The following is a 17,884-nucleotide window of genomic DNA, read 5'->3' as shown; positions in this document are numbered from 1 at the left end:
TATTCATCCTTCATATCATTAGCACATTCCACACCTATCATTAATGATAGGTTTAACATTGCCCCCTGTTTGCCAGACACCCCTGTGCTTAGTGGCGGAGCAGTTTGAGGAAGACAGAAATCCGTTGTCTCTAGGCCTGTAGTTAAGTGCTAATGACTCATGACCTACTGAGTTTTCCTATCACCTTGCCGATTGGCCCCTTGTCTGAGTTTCAATTGTGCTTTTTCTCACTTAGCATTCATTTGCTTTCTGAGGCGACATAACTGAGATCCCATCTCTAGAGCTACAGGGCATTTGGCTCTGGCAGTGATATTTAGAGACCCACACTTACCTTCCTACTTCTCAGCCTGGGGCCAACCTCTCAATACTTCCTACCCTTCCTTTACCAATTGCCCTTCCTTTCTCTCTTTTCCCTTCTGCTCTCAACTCCCTCTCATCCTCGCACCCTTCTCTCTTGAGCAACCTTTTACACCTCCTGCTTTCAACTCTCGTCCTCCCACAAAAAAGCCAAAAGGCAGACTTCATCGCTCCAAACTGAGCCTGTCCGGTTTTGTTTTTACTCAACCACTGCCAGCTAGGTAGGTTTACTCCTGAATATCTGATAACTTTGCTTTCACCCTAACAAGAAGCCACTAGGCCACCAGAACAGATGCAAAGCTTGCATTACTTCTCTGAGATGGAGAAACACAGTCCTGGTATATGGGACAAATGAGACCAGTTCTTGTTGCTGGTCTTCTATCCACAGATGCTCAGTAAGGAAGCACGACAGACAGACCTGAGGAATCAGTGGAGCAGGGAATTGGGCACCAAGGAAGGGACTTTGCAATAAGCCAGGCAGATAGGCATGACTGATATAATACAAAACAACAAAAACCAGAAATGAAGCCAGGTTCAAACCTAGATCTGAATTGGACCAAAGTCACAGCACCAAGTTTCATGTGGCATCATCAGGTGGGGGGAGTCCCATGCTGCTCATGAGAAAGCCTGTAACAAAGAAAATTATTATTAACAAAATGTTTAAATTTCATAAATAATGACTCATTCACTTTGTCATTCAGATTAACATTTCACATTTCCCCTTTCTTTTTCTTTCCTTTTTTGCTTTTTATTTATTTATTTTAAAGAACTTAAGCTCTATTTTTTTTCTTTTTGACTAACATTTCCTCCAGGTAAGATTTGTTGAAGAAATCACAGTCAGAGGCAGTGTGCTAGGGCTGTTAGCACAGGAAAGAGTCAACATTTGACTTTGAAATTTGGTAGCCTTTCCAAAACTGTGTCCTGCTGGGAATTTAGGTTCCCAAAATAAAGGATTTCGAGACAAGAAAAACTGGGCTAGTCTCTGTGCCCCCAACCAGTGCATTCTGCTGGTAACATGCTACTAAGTTAAAAAAAAAAACAAACAAACAGGGGGTGTGGGCGTGTGATAAAGTCTAGGAATCTTGATCAGGTTCATTCTCTATCCCAGTTAGACAATTAAAAGGCAGGAAGACCCAGGAGCTCTGTAGTAGCAGCAGAGACAGAATCAGCAATGGAAGAAAGGTGTTTGCTGAGGGTAAAGAAACATACATGCAGTAGACACACATAGGAAAGGTCATCTGAAAGCAGAGAAAGCTTCTGAAAGCTGGAAAATCCAGTTTCTTCTCAAATTGTAAAGCCTCTGAAGAACGTTCCTTTCCTAATTTAGAGCTGGCCAGTTTGAAGAAAGCAAGCATGGTTGATTGGCTCAGAACTATTGTGGGGCTTGTCCTGAGCAGGCTTTGAATTTGTAGAGTCAGTCCATCAGCAGGGGACCAGCCAGTAAGAGACAAGAGCCTGAAAAACTCTTGGCTTAAGGCAGCCATTCTCAATCTATGTGTCACGACCTTCACATGGGTCCCATATCAGATATCCTGCATATTAGATATTCATTTTATGATTCATAATAGGCAAATCAAAGTTATGAAATAGCAATGAAATCATTTTATTGTGGGGGATCACCACTACATGAGAACTGTATTAAAGGGTCACATCATCAGGAAAGTTGAGAATCACAGGTTTAAGCTATTGGGCTTTTAAGTCAGAAAGGTAAAGAAGAAGCTGGCCACATTTATTCCCTAGCCATGGTCCTTCACCCTATCATCTATTTACCAGGGAGTCTGTCTAACTAATGGTCTCTCAAAAGCAGCAATAAGGAAAGGCACTGAGTTAGACAGACAGCTGGGCATGGTGCACACATTTAATCCAAACACTTGAGGCAGAGGCAGGCAAATCTCTGTGAGTTTGAGGCCAGCCTAGTTTACAAAGAGATTTCTAGGCCAGGTAGGATTGTTAGACAGATGAAACCTTGTCTCAAAAAACCAGTGTGAACCAAGGTGTTGGGGGGGGGGTGAAGAAAGAATAAAAAAATTAGACAAATCTAATTTCAACAAGGTTTCTTAAAAAAAAAATAGTTCTTCTTGCATGTGCACCTGCATGGCAGAAGGAGGCAGTAGATCTGAGTACTATAGTTGCGAGCCACCATATGGTTGCTGGGAATTGACCTCAGGACCTCTGGAAGAGCAGGCACTGCTCTTAATCTCTGAGCCACTTTCCAGCCCCAAGTTTGTTTCTTTCTCAGGATTTTATGATGATAGATCCCTGTCTCTATCTCTTAAAGTCATGTTTAAAAAAAGGAAAAGAGAAAGAGAAAACAAATTTCTTCAAATTTGTATATTCAATTAGAGAACCATGTGAATTGGAATTTTTTCAAGCAATCAGCCATAAATAAAAAGAAAATTCATATGAAAGTCACTTCATGAGAAACACATATAGAGAAACATTGCATGACAGACTTGCAAAGGTAAGTTCAATATGAAACCATTTATTATTATTGCTCTTAAAAACATACATACATACATTCCTTAGTATTTTATTATGTTATGCCATGGGACAATGGTCTTGTACTCTGTAAAGATTTGTCCCTTATTCTGGTTTAATAAAATGCTGTTTGGCCAGTAGCCAAGCAGGAAGAACAGGCAGGGCAACCAGAACAGGAGAATTCTGGGAAAAAGAAAGGCTCAGTCTGCAGTCATCATCCAGACACAGAGGAAGCAAGTTGAGAATGCTTTACTGATAAATGGTACCAAGCCACATGGCTAACATAGACAAGAATTATGGGTTAATTTGGTGAAGGAGGGTCTTTTGTCTATGTGTTACTTTCATTGTTTAAATAAAGAGACTGCCTTGGCCTTTTGATAGGATAGCAGCTTAGATAGGCGGAGTAGACAGAACAGAAAGCTGGGAGGAAGAAGGCAGAAGCAGAGAGCCGCCACCATGAAGCTGCCAGGTTAGACATGCTGAATCTTTCCCAGTAAACCATGACCTCATAGTTCTACACAGATTATTAGAAGTGGGTTAAATCAAGATGTAAGAATTAGCCAAGAATAGGCTAGAGCTAATGAGCCAGGCAGCAATTTAATTAAAACAGATTTCCATGTGATTATTTTGGGCATAAGCTAGCCAGGCAGCCGGGATCTAGTCAGGAATGCAGCCCGCTGCTCCTTTTACAACATTAATTTAAGATGTAAGAGTTAATAAGAAAGCCTGAGCTAATAGGCCAGCCAGTTTATAAATAATGTCAGCCTCTGTGTGTTTCTTTGGGACTGAACAAACATAGGACCGTGCAGGACAGAAACCTCTGTCACAATGTTAGATGTTTATTATCATTGATCATTTTAAATAGGTTTAGTTCAGAATTCACAGAATAGATTTTTTGACCCAGTTCAGTTTGGTGCCTGAAATAGCCTTCTCTTTACTAGCTAGCTTTTCCTCACCCCTATTGAAGTAGCCTGTGCAAAATTCTCTGACATGTGTTTATTGCAACCAAATTATTGTAAGGGAACTTTCTTTAATCGGGCATTTCTTTAATTGGCATTAACCCAATTCTACTTATTTCCAGAAAAACTTTATGGTATATCAGGATGTGCATTAAGTATGAGAACAGAATTCAAAGTGTGTATAATGGTTTTATTCACTTACCCATTTGTATGACAATCCATTGCATATTCAGCATGCTGACATTCTGCACATTGAACATACAGAAATCTAAGTGTTGGAGTTATTGTGAAATAATACTCTTGTACACTGTATAGAGTCATTTGAATTGTTTTAAAAAATGTTAATTGGTCAGTAGTAGGCAGAAAATAAAGGCAGGGTGACCAAACTAAGGATGATGGGAAGAACAGAGTCAGAAGATGCTGGTTAGATGCAGAGAGAGCAAGATGGGCATGCCATACTAAGAAAAGGTATCATCACATAGCAGAGCATAAATATAACATGGATTAACTTAAAATGTAAGAGATAGCTAGTAATAAGCCTGAGCTATTGGTTGAGCATTTCTAAGTAATATTAAGCTTCAGTGTGGTGATTTGGGAAGCAGCTGCTGGGTATTTGGGACTGGGCAGCTTTGAGACAGAAGTCTTCTGCCTAAACATGGTGCCCAAAAGTTTGGCATGAATTTCCACATAAAACCTGAGAAAACTTTAAAAGGATTCTAAGCACACAAGAACAGAGTCAAACTCAGCTTCATAGTAATTGATTTTTCTTGGATAGGCTCTGTTTGTTAGGAGCAAGCAAGGGCATTTCTCCTTTAAGTTACAGCTTCCTGACTCAGCATTAGCAGCAAAATTCTCATGGCTCTTTTAAGAGGTCCTGCCACCAAACACTTAAATGGGGTATATGAGTAGCTGGTGGTATGCTACTCATTAGCAGCATGGACTCAGAAACTTCCCAGAGTTGGAGTGGTAAAGATGACTTCAACCAGTACCTCTAACATGAAGGTAGACTTTTAGAAAACTAAGGAATGGAGTAGAGCCAACTGTCAGGCTTTGATTTTGATTCTAGCTTTGCTCACTTAGCAGTTTAAAGGTTCATGTGGCCAGAAAAAAACAGATATACAATAAAGACAGATTCAGATGGAAAAAAAAATTCTAAACAGTTTACAATGTGTTAAAAAAAAAAGGTATATATAGGCTTGGGAGAGAAAATAAAAAGTAGAAAAAGTCCCATAAAAAGCAATAGAGTAATAGAAAATATAGTAGCCTACATAAAGATGGAAAACACACAGAAAGCCTAGATTATGTATATTATTGTGTTGTCTTTAGAGGTTTTGATTGTTAATGAGCAAACAATAACTGCTAAGAGACATTTGATTCTGAAAGTTGCTGGATCAAACTAACCTGTATATTTTAAAATTATCTTACTTCAAATTTCAGTCAAAAGATATATTACTTTGATAAAGAGGTTTTGCTTTTATTTCCACATATGAGATGCAGTAGAGTGAACACATTCTGAGTTTTAAAAAATCAGGTTTGATCAAAGAAAGCCCCTGAAAAATCTCCAGTGGGAATGGATGACCCAGAGGAGCTAACATCTCAGAGCACCTCTGCTGCAGTTTCCTCTGAGTTTTACATCCAGAACAGCTTCAAGGTGACTGATTGAGGTGATCCAGACCCACAGAACACTCCAATCAGGACTTAAACATAGTCTTAAATTTTCTTAGGGTCTCCCAAGGATTACCAGTGCACTTAATCTTGAAGAAGTAACCTAGAAAATTAAGCCCACATTCCCAAAAAAATGTACTATGGATGATTATGAATGCAAAATGGATTATGGATTATCATTGTTTAGGAGGTTTGGTTACAAATTGCTATTTGTCATGATCAAAAAATAAATACACCAAAAAAGAAGAAAAGAAAGTTAAACAAAAGAGTTAAATTCATAGAACTATTTATAAAGGAAAAAAGGGGGATAGGATATAGAAATGATAGAACAAAAGGATAGATTATTGAATTTACTTTAATCAAAAACAACTATTAATCTCAAGATATTTTACATTGGGAAAGATTTTAGTTTATTGATAAAAATTTAAAGTTAATTTTGTTATACTGTATGCATACTTCTACTCTTGTTTAGGGTATTATGTTTATGCATCTTATTTAAAAAATATGACCAGGAAGTAGTAGTACATGCTTTTAATTCCAGCACTTTGGAGGCAGAGGCAGGCACATCTCTGTGAGTTCAAGATCAGTTTGGTCTACAAAGAAAGTTCCAGGACAGTTAGAGGACAGTCAGAGCTATTACATAGAGCAACACTGTCTTGAAAAACAAAACAAAACAAAACAAAATAAAGCAAACTAGCCAATAAACAAAACTAAAATATAATTAAGAAGTGCAGATTAGTAGTAATTTATAATAGTAAATTTAGTCATGTTAGGTCTGTTTCCAAGGTCATACAGAGATATATTTCAGATAAAGAGACTATCTTTAAATACTACAAAGATCTACAGAATATGACATTTAAAATGTTTTAAGAGCTTGTATTTTTCTCACCAGTAAAATATGTCTGCTCCTGGCAACACCAATAACTTCAAAAAATGATAGTCATAAAAGCAACTCCATATGGAGTTTGCTTTCTTTTTGGCAAAAGCTATCCATGTGGCAAAGGAACTGCCGTTGCCTTAGCTGAAGTTCAATCTGCACTAGCAGGACACAAAAGTGACTACCAAACTTTTCCAAGACCGGGTACAACAGTTCTTCAAATTTTCCTGCTTCTGGAAAAAAAAAAAAAGTCTGTCAGATAGCTAAAATTTAAAATACTTAAAAGTTAAGATGTTTTATGCTTTGACTGGAAATAACCTTTTTTCTCTTCCTCATAGATAGGAGTTTTAGAAATTTGAACTAAAATGAGAAGCTTTTTTCTTACCTATAACAGACAAATTGCTATACTTTGGGATAAAACTGGTCTGGGGAGGCTATTTCCTGTGTGTGGACCTTGAAGATCTTGAAGATCCCTTGATCTTGGGAAGCAAACTTCCTAAAGACAGCATCAGTGGGACCAACAGGGACTAGGATGATGAGACAACCTAAGAGGACTTAACAATATGGAGCAGACATTGAGATGCTTTAAAGAGGAAAAAAAATACTATAAATGTAGAGATATCCTATATTCACAGTTCAGTAAAGGTCGCCAGTATCTGTCGATGACATTTACTAGTAAAAAACAGAACCTGGTCAAAGAGCAGCTGTGCCTAAAATACTATTGAACTGAGGGCCTATTGCATGCTGGGAAAGTGCTCTATCACTAAGCTACATCACTAGCCCAGGTCCCACCTACTCTTTAAAGACCAGTTCTGAGTATATAGCTTAGGCTGACCTGGAATTCTGTATGTAGCTTAGGTTGCTCTTGAACTCAACGTCTTCATGGGTCAGTCTTCTAAGTTCTGGAGTTACAGGTGTATGTCATCATACACATTTCTTTCTTTTTAAATTCAGAATATTCTGATCATATAAAATGATGAATTTTTTTGGTATGTTATTGTCATGTATGCATGTTATATACCCTGATCACATTCATTTTTCATTCCCTCCTATCCTTATCTATTCCCTTTTCTGTACTTTTATGTGCTTCTTTTCTAAATTCCTCATATGGTAGAAAACATATTTTCTAAGAAACTGATATATTTTGTTTAACACAATGACATCTAGTTCCATCTATTTTCTTACAAATGGCATACTTTTTTCCTTTCTTGTGACAGAATAATAATTGTTTAATGTATTGCATTTTCTTTGTCCATTAATCACTGATGGGCAACTGGATGAATCCACAGCTACCTACTGTGAACAGGGTGGTGGTAAACATGGTGTACAGGCATCTCCATTCCATGATGCTTTGATTCATTTAGTTGGATATCAGGAGTAGAGTGGCTCATTATATACTTACACTAGTTTTCTTCTCAGTCTTCTGAGGAACCACCATACTGATTCCCATAGGTACTATTTAAATATAAATTCTCACCAATGGTATAATGAGTGTCCCATTCCATTGTTCACTCATTGATAACCATTCTGATTTTCTGGCTGGGGAGAGATTTGGTTTTGATTTTCATTTTACCAATGACCAAGATGTTTCAATGGCATCTATCTTTAAACAGTCTGGAATCACCTTAGGACAAAACAGTTTCTGAGAGATGCTGGGCAAGGAGACAGAGATCTGGATCTTGGTTGATTTGAATGGACTGCTGTATTATGCAATCCTAGAATCTTAGTATCACATATCAGTATATTAATAGACAGCATATCCAGATACATCAATGCTATGATCAATCATATTTTTTTTCTTGTGATAGCGCTCCAAATAGCTTGCATATACAAACAATATCATGGGAACTCAACAATCCAAGTTCTTAGCAGAAAAGAGTGGGTTTTCTATGTTCACAGTAAAGGACTGTAGATTAATGGCCTAATTTCTAGGTGAGAGATTCTTAGAGGCTTCTCCCTACCCCCCACCCAGAGGGAAAAAAAAGGTCTTCAATTTTATTGTTGGATCAAAGTATTGAATTAGAAGCCTACAATTTATCCATTATAATTAACACACATGGTGTCTAGTAATAGGATAAGTTGTCCATATTTACTGTGTAAGTAGCTTGCAGAATTAATTTCTATAAAAACAAACAATTTTCTAACTCATGGAATTATTGTATCTCTGAGAGTCTATGACCCATATTTTTAAGCATTACATTAAACTCTCAATATGTATTGACAAACTAACTTTTTCTCTGTTTTGCTATGGTAAAATTTAACCAAATAGGAAGATGTGAGAACAGTAACAGCAAAGCCACGATGCCTGCAGCTAAAATTACACAGCACTTTTACCTTGTTTCTGTGGACGAGAAACCGGTCTTCATTTTCCAAGCACCTTGTTCCAGATAACCTTACATCCAACAGAATCCTCCTCTGTGCCATCCTGATTTGGAGCCACTGTATCACACCATCATTTGCCTCATTTGAATTAGGTTGTTAGAACTATGTGGACCTCCTTAGATTTTAGAGGGGGACATGTACTTTAATGAGCAATGGCATTCAAGATTTCCTTCAAAGACTATAAAGGAGGTCTTAGCACGAGTGGGGAATTTCATTCACAGTCACATTCCTGCCAGTTTTCATTGAGAACTATTGGTTAAGAATGATGCATTTGGAGGATTTCTGCCCCGCCTCTCCTTTAAGAACAGTGGTGAAGGAGAATTGTCTGTATTCTGTCAATCATGTTTTGAATAAACGCTGATTTGCCAGGCAAGAAGTACAGGTGGGTCAACCAGACAAGAAGTAGAGGCAGAGCGATGAGAGCAGAAGAATTCTGGGAAGGAGGAAGCCCATTCCTCTGAGTCCTGCCTAGATCACCAAACAAGCATGATGTGACCTGCCCCCACTGAAAAAGATATCGAGCCATATAGCTAACATAGATAAGAATAATGGGTTAATATAAGCTACAAGAGCTAATAAGAAGCCTGAGCTAATGGGCCAATCAGTTTATAAGTAATGTAGACTCTCTGTGTGATTTCTTTGGGGCTGAACGGCTGTGGAAACCGGGCAGGACAGAAACCCCAACAAACCCGGCCCTCATGTTATGGAAAAGAGTAAGAAAACTTGGCCTGTTATAAATTCAAGAGAAAAATGTCAAGTCAAACTTTAACTACAAAGTCAGACACAGAAGAGAGGCTCCCTTGTCTGTAGATCAATAGTTCTCAACCCATGGGTTGTGACCCCGTTGGGGAGTTAAATGACCCCTTCACAAAAGTCACCTAAAAACATCAGAAAACACAGACACTTACATTGTGATTCATAACAGTAGCAGAATTACAGTTACAAGGTAGTAATGAAATAATTTTATGGTTGGGGTTCACCACAACTTGAGGAACTGTATTAAAGGGTCACAGCATTAGGAAGGTTAAGAACCATGACTCTAAAGGTGGTTTCTGAAAGTCTGCATCTGTGTTTCAATGATGTATATAGAGCTATGGTACTAGCTGTACAAAAGTCATTCCCTATTTTTTTCATGTTTTTTGACTTTCAGGGTTTGGCTGACTTAGGAAGAACTAGTGTTGCCAAGTTCCTGAGTATGGAATTAACAAACGAACCAATCTACCACACAGCCCCCATTGAACCCTGACATTTCAGGCCAAGTGTCTCTAGCCTTAATAGCCCCAGGACAAGTACCAGCCTATTTAAAATACTCTTCTTGTACTGCAGAGTCGGTTAAGGAAATACTCAAATTAGCACATCCTAAAACACTTTTTTCTCTCTCTTAGCCTCATTGTTTCCTCAGAAATCACATGGCTCTTGCCCTGGTTGTCTGCATTTCTTCTGTTCTGAATGACCCTCACATTTCCCCATGTGACCCTTGTTGGAATGTGTCTTGTTTCTAGAGATGTGCAAGTATAGGAAGTTCTTTCTTTCATGAAAGTCACTTCATATCTGTTTGACTTATCCTGCCTGATTTGAGGAAATTCTGAGAGGTTTTAAAATAGAAAGTCAACTCCTAGATCTGCTCGGCAATCCAGGCACAGGAAGTAAAGAGCTCATGCAAACATCCCAGGTGGTTATACAGGAAGTTAGTGTTCATGAAAATATCTCAAGTGGGCATGTGCTTTGCATGCAGGGGAACGGTAACAGACCAGTTGACCTGGAGACTGTTATCTGAGGTGAAATAAATTCTTATTTGAGTAGAGGAAGGAGAAATAGGAACCAGATCATGAGTTCCATGGGATTTTGAAGATAAGGACTGGGAGACTGAATGAAATTAACTAAAGGATGTGGATCAATGAATGAGGTTTTCTAACTTCTGTCTAAAGGATTACTCCATGGTCCAAGTAGAAAGAGAACTACAGAGAAGTAAAGTAGGATTTTCTCCATTGTGACAAAATAACAGAGGGAATCAACTTAAAGAAGGGAAAGGTTTGACTTTGACTCCAAGTTTCAGATGTGCCAGTGTGTGGCCTGCTTTGGTCCTGCGATGAAAGAATGAGTACATTTCAGAAGCACATGGCAGTAGAAACTGTTCATCTCATTGCAGCAAGGAAGCAAAGAGAGGAAAGAGGAAGCACGAGTTGTAATACCCTGTAAACAGGTACTCCCAGTTGTTCTTCTGCCAGGTCACGCTTCCTAAGACCTCCACACTGAGGAAGGCTTCCAGGCTTTCTACACGTAGACCTTTGAAGGATATTCAAGATCCAAACTCTAGCACAAAAGTGGTGTTATGATTTTAAAAAATCGGGTAAGAGTTATGCCATACAACAGGGCTTACAGAGGAAGTGTATTGGAAGAGGAAAGAGAAGAGGAGAGGAAAGAGAGGGGAACAGAGACTGGGGACAAGAATGGCAGAAGAGGGAGAGTGGTGGGAGGTGGCAAAGCTTGCCTTTTATAAGGAATGTAGCAAATGTGCACAGGACATGCTTATAGTGACTGAAGTTGAGGATGTATCTTGTCAGGACCCTAAGGGCAACCCAGTAAAGATACTTGAATAGTAGCTAGGTAGGAGGAGAGAACAAACAAACAAACAAACAAACAAACAAACAAACAAAAACCCACCAAACCAGCTTGGGCTACTGCAGGAGTTGAGGCCAGAGATGACTACACAGAAACAAGAAAGCAGCCATGATGTGGAATTCCCCTCTGTATGCTGTGAATACCAGAAACTGTCTTGGGCCTGTGCAGAAAACTTAGGTAGGTGGGGAAAACTAAACTGAATGCTGGGAGAATGGTGGCAAAGTCAGGGGGAAGCCATGTAGCCCCGCCGGAAACAGACACCAGAACTTTACCTGGTAAACCACATCCATGTGGCGATGTACAGATTACTAGAAATGGGTTAAATTAATATGTAAGAGCTAACCAATAAAAAGCTAGAGCTAATGGGCCAAGCAGTGATTTAACTAATACAGTTTCTGTGTGGTTATTTTGGGTCTGAGCTGCCAGGCAGCTGGGAATGCACTAGCGACCTCCCTACATGGAGCCTAACACTTTCCAAATGAACAGTATAGGAAATAAAATGAAAGTTTAGGCTGAGCTCATCAGAGATGACCACACACTCATTGTAGAGACAGTTGAAAGTGTCTATTCTAGCTAGCTGGAACCATATCCAAAGGCTTGGGGACAGAGGTGTGACCCTAAGTGTCCAGAACATTGGGATTTTAAGGGGAGAGACCTTGTCCTGGCCTCTTGTTCAGCAGCTGCAGGCAGCTTTGCAGAGTAAGCAGTTTGAAGCCAGGAGTTTTAACAGAAGTTAAGGGGTTAGCCAGTGGAATGGAGTTCTGCACAAACAGGCAGCTAAAATGAATTCTTAGCTGGAGGAGGTTCTGTACAAACAACCTAGGACATCCTGACCTTTAATTCCTAGAATAGAATTGGCTAGTTTTCCATGGGATTCACCCAGGAGATCAGATTCTCGTTAAACCTGAAAACAACCTCAGCAAGAACACAAGATGGAGGAATCTCTGCACCATCTTTTGCTGCCACATTAGTGTGGCACAAATTCATAGCCCTGCAGAAGAAGTAAATCATCTTTTGTTGACAGAATGAAGTTATTCACCAGGGAAGAGCTACCATAGAGCGAGTTGTTTGGTTTCCCAAATTTTGAAGACCACAGTGTCTCACACAATTCACAGCATCATCTATCTAATGCTCAAGCAGTCCTGGTCTCACAGACTGTCTCCTTTGGTCCCCATGTTTTCTAGGTCATAACAAGGAAATAAGCTTTGCCATGGTGAAGGTCTTGTCCTAATTAAATATCTGGAGAGTAGATTATTTACTGGACTAGAGGTTTTGTGTATGAAGAGGACATTGTGCTGTCTAGTTTTATGACAATCTGACATAAGCAAGAGTCATCAGAAAGGAAGAAACCTCAATTGGGAAAGTGCCTCTATAAGATAGGGCTTTTTCCTATTTAGAGGTTGATATGAGAGGGATCAGTGGATTGTGGGTAGGACCACCATAGGGTTGGTGGTCCCCAGGTTCTATAACAAATCAGGTTGATGGTGTTATGTGGAGCAAACCAACAAGAAGAACGCCTCCATGGCCTCTGCATCAACTTCTGCCTTCAGGTTCAAACTTTGCTGGGGTTCCTGCCTGCACTGTTTTGATGATGATCTGTTATGTAGAATTGGAAGGTAAAATAAACTGTTTCCTTTCCAAGTTGATTTTGGTCATGATGTGTCTCATGAGTTCTAATTGGTCTTAATAATAAGAACCCAGAGCCAGATATCAGGGTAAATACTGAAAGATCAGAGAGACAAAGGAGCAAACAGCACCCAACTCTTACCTTGCCAACTCCTCAGTTGAAAAAGTATTGAGTGCCTATCTCTTCCCACCTTCTATTCCTCTCCCCACCCAGCAATATCACTTCCTGCCTATCTGTATAGACCTCCAAACATCAGTGGTTAACAAGTGGATAACTTCACCCTTTGATCTTCAGGTGAACTTTAATTGTTAGAGTACAAACAAAATATCACCACATTTCTCCTTTTTTTGTCTAAAATAAAAAAGGTTATAACTAATATAAGAAAAACTATATAATATATATATAGGCAATAAATACATCAACAATGTCTAATCTATTAGCAAATGACGAATTCAGAGTAAATACTCATCATCCTATCTTGATGAGTTCAAAATGTTTTACCTGATTCTTTTTATTCTAATTTGCAATACAAAACTATCTTTTAATCTCTCTCTCAAACTTAGACACTTTACTCCTCTTTAGTGAATTCCTTTTCTGAATCTGGTAACAAGGAAAATTGTAAGTTGATTCTCTTGTTTTGAAGATATTTGTTGTTAATCTCTCCCCCAAAAAATTACTTCAAGCTCTTTGCCACATTTCACTTTTGCCCATAATTTGTTATTTTCACCATTAGTAAAAGGTACTATAATTTCTGCTGGATCTATTCCTGTTAATTGATGAAGTATCATTATTTTCCATTTAGAATCAACTCAGAGATCTTTTCCACATAAGTTTTTAATTTTTTTACTCTCTTTATGTGGCAAAACATCCGTTTTAAGATAGGAGAAGGCCTGCTTGTTGGTTCCCGGCTACTCAGCTAGCTTAGACCTGAAATAATCACACAGAAACTGTATTAATTAAATCACTGCTTGGGGCATTAGCTCTAACTTTTTATTGGCTAACTCTTACATATTAATTTAACCCATCTCCATTAATCTGTACTTCACCATGAGTCATGGCCTACCAGCAAAGTTCCAGCACATCTGTCGCCAGTGGCTCCATGGCTTCTCCCTGACTCTGCCTTTCTTTCTCCCAGCATTCAGCTTAGCTTTTCCCAGCTAGCTAAGTTCTGCCCTGCTATAGGTCCAAAGTAGTTTCGCTATTCATTAATAGTAATCACAGCACACAAAGGGGACTCCCACATCACCTCCCTTTTTCTGTTTAAATAAAAAAGAAGGTTTTAACTTTAATATAATATTTTCCCTCTACATAAATATTTTTTAATTAATTAATTAATTAATTTGTTAGTTTATAAAAATTTTCACTTCCTCCCCTCCTCCCCATACCCTCCCATTCCCCCCACTCCCTCTCCTCCTCCCTCTCCAGTCCAAAGAGCAGTCAGGGTTTCCTGCCCTGTGGGAAGTTCAAGTTCCTCCTCCCTCCCTCCAGGTCCAGGAAGGTGAGCATCCAAACAGACTAGGATCCCAAACAGCCAGTCCATGCAGACGAAACAAGACCCAGTGCCATTGTAAATGGTTTCTCAGTCAGCCCCCATGTCAGCCACATTCAGAGAATCCGGTTTGATCACATGCTCGTTCAATCCCAGTCCAGCTGGCCTTGGTGAGCTCTCATTCGATCATTCCCCTTGTATCAGTGGGTGAACGCACCCCTCGCAGTCCTGATTTCCTTTTTCATGTTCTCCCCCCTTCTGCTCCTCATTTGGACTTTGGGGGGCTCAGTCCGGTGCTCCAATGTGGGTCTCCCTCTGTATCGCCATCCATCGTCGGATGAAGGTTCCCTCTGGTCCTGCCTATAAATATTTTTGTAGGAGAATTTTTAGAGAGTAAGATAACCAAAATGCAATCAAGCTTTAGATTCAAACTATCCACATGTGCATCCTATCATTTCTTTTCTACCAAAACCAATTCTCTCTCAGCTTCAACTGATAATTCTTTTGGACTATTTAAGTCCTTGTCACCATCTAAGGTTTTGAACAAATTACTCAGTTCATCATTTTCTACGCCAATAGTAAGCCATAGTTAGGCAATATCTCCTAGCATTCTTTGAAAGTCATTAAGAGTCTGCAATTGATTTATCCAGATTTGCACCTTTTGGGGTGTAATATTTTGTAAACCTATTTTATAGTCTAAATAATTAATAGAATCTCCTCTCTGTATTTTTTTCAGGAGCAATTTGTAATCCCCAACAAGGCAATTTTTTTTTACTTTAAACTTTCTAAAGTAACTACATTTGAATCAGATAGTAAAATTTTTATCCACGTAATAGTAAACTATAGATTGAGGACATTTTTTCTGTATTATTTCCAAATGGCTGATGTACAAATTATTGGCACAGTGAGGGGGTATTTAACATTCACTATGAGAGAACCTTCTACTGATATCTCTTAACAGTCTGATAATTACTATAAGTAGGCACTGTGAAGGCAAATTTCTCTCTCTCTTTTTCTTTTAAAGGTATGTCGAAGAAACAATCATTTAAGTCAGTAACTATAAGAGGTCATCCTTTAGGCAATGAAAAAGGCAAAAGAATTCCAAACTGTAGAAAACCCACTGGCTAAATTACCTTATTAACAGCTCTTAGATCTGTTACCATTTTCCATTTTCCAGATTCCTTTTTATTAAAAAATACAGGAGAATTCCAAGGACTAGTTGATTTTTCAATGTGCTGAATATTCATCTGCTCCTGTACCAACTGTTCTAAAGTCTGCAGTTTCTCTATTGTTAAAGGTCATTGATCAACCCACACAAGTTTGTCTGTGAACCATTTTAAAGGTAGGGGTGTTGGTGCCTTTGAAAGATCAGCCTGTTATGTAATTCTATGTAAAGATAACACCAACTCACCAGGCCTAGTGGTGCATACCTTCCTACAGTCCCAGCTACTTGAAAATCTAAGGCAGGAAAATGGCAAGTTTGAAGACTTCCTGCTCTATAGAATGAGCTCAATGCTACCCAGGGTACCAGAGCTCTCTATTCAAATTTTAAAAAAAAGGAAGGAAGGAAGGAAGGAAGGAAGGAAGGAAGGAAGGAAGGAAGGAAGGAAGGAAGGAAGGAAGGAAAGATGTTGGGGCCCTAGATCAGCAGTGTTACACTTGCCTTGCTATCATACACTGATACTTAGATTAAATTTCCAAGTGTGCAAAAGAACAAAATAAGATGAAATAAAACCAATCCCAGATTAACAAGATCCCTTTTTTGCCCCCAAAATAATTTCTTTTGTAGTTGAAAAATAATAATTTGTCAATTTCTCCAAAAATACTTGGTGCCTCTGTTTATCTGGTATCCCAAGAATATATTTAGTCTGCATTTGGATAATTGAGTTCTGAGAATTAGAGCATTGTCCCTATGCCAGATGCTGTCACAGAAAATGGCAATCAATTAAGTTTCCTTGAGGAAGGAACATCTAATTTGAGCCTAAATCATAAAGAAAACCTTGCTATTTATAGATAAGTGAAACAAATAAATCAAGACTGATGTGAAAGTCCCCTCTGTATGTTGTGAATACCATTGGCTAATAAAGAAACTGACTTTGCCCTGATAGGGTAGAACAGAGCTAGACAGGGGAAAAATAAACTGAATGCTGGAAGATGGAAGGCAGAGGGAGAGAGAAGCCATGTGGCCCTGCTAGAGACAGACAGACAGGCTGGAACTTTTCCCTGTAAGCCACAGCCTCATGGCAATACGCAGATTAATGGAGATGGGTTAAATGAATATGTAATAGTTAGCCAATAAGGAGCTAGAGCGAATGGGCTAAGCAGTTATTTAATTAATATAATTTCTGTGTGGTTATTTCAGGGCTGAGCTGCCAGGCAGCTGGGAAACAATCAAGCAGCCTTACTACAATACAAGACAGAATAAGTTAAAAACAAAGAGGACTTCAAACACTCATTTACTTATTATGTAGTCAAGACACTGGTGTGAGATCAGCCAATTTTCACATAGCTTGATGTTTAGGAATATTTCCTAATGCGAGCCACTCCGCTGGCACAAGCAAATCCAATTAAAACAGATAAAACCAAACAAAATGCTCAGGTTTTATTAAGCACAGGGTCTTGGGTGACTGAGATCATGGCAGGAGAGACAGGAAAGCAGGAAGCACATGCAAATCCAGAACCGTGAGTTCCTCCTCTGTGAGTCCATTTAAATACCCCGTGGGAGTAGTCCTGACCCTTCCCCAAGGAGGGGTCAGGACCTGGCATGCTGGGATTTGGAGTCCAGAGCAATGCAACTCCCAGGCCAGGGGGCTGGGATGGATGCCAGGGCCTGGGGTTATGCTCCCGACAACACTTGGTTAATCTTATATCAGGTACAAGAACAGAGTGCTCTGAGAGGCAGTGGCAGTGATTAATCAGAACTCACCTGGGGAAGGACTCTGCCAAGCAGACATAAAAATACTGAGGATCACTGCAACGATTGAAACACTGGCTTCATCAGAGACGCCTAACAGGGGATTATTTGCCCTACTGCCCACTGAATCAGGATCAAAAAGCTGGCTGCTTGAAAGCTTTACCAGTCACCTTCTGACAAAGAAACTGTAGACCACTTGAGCCTGGAGAATGGGTCTTGAGCTCCAGACAACATGAACAGATGTCCCAAGCTGAAGCTTTCCTCCTCTGTTTGTGAAGTGACAACATTGATGCCATCTTCTCATGGCCAACTCTGGGGATGAAGTGAGACAGGATTTGTGAAGAGCCTATTGTAATGAAATTATGGTTTTGATTCTGACAGTGCAAAGAGCAGACTGTCCCAGCCCTCATAGCTGTAACTCAGGCCCTGAGGGAGGGAGCGGTCAAAGTGGACAGCTATGGTGAGAGAGACCACAACACCACACATTTTTAACTGGGGCAGAGAAAGGAAAGCT

At 39.3% G+C, this 17,884-nt stretch overlaps 1 long non-coding RNA gene across 5 annotated transcripts in view; it reads left to right on the top strand.

Annotated features, from left to right (window-relative positions):
- Positions 1–17,884, top strand: part of LOC125392914 (uncharacterized) — a 57,129-nt gene that overhangs the window by 3,492 nt on the left and 35,753 nt on the right. The gene's annotated exons all lie outside the window — the stretch shown is intronic.

The sequence above is a fragment of the Myodes glareolus genome, chromosome 2 (assembly GCF_982192425.1).
Source record: "Myodes glareolus chromosome 2, mMyoGla1.1, whole genome shotgun sequence".
NCBI classification, from domain to species: Eukaryota; Metazoa; Chordata; class Mammalia; order Rodentia; family Cricetidae; genus Myodes; species Myodes glareolus.
Note: the sequence above shows the minus strand (reverse complement) of the source record. Positions and strands in the feature narration are given on the sequence as shown.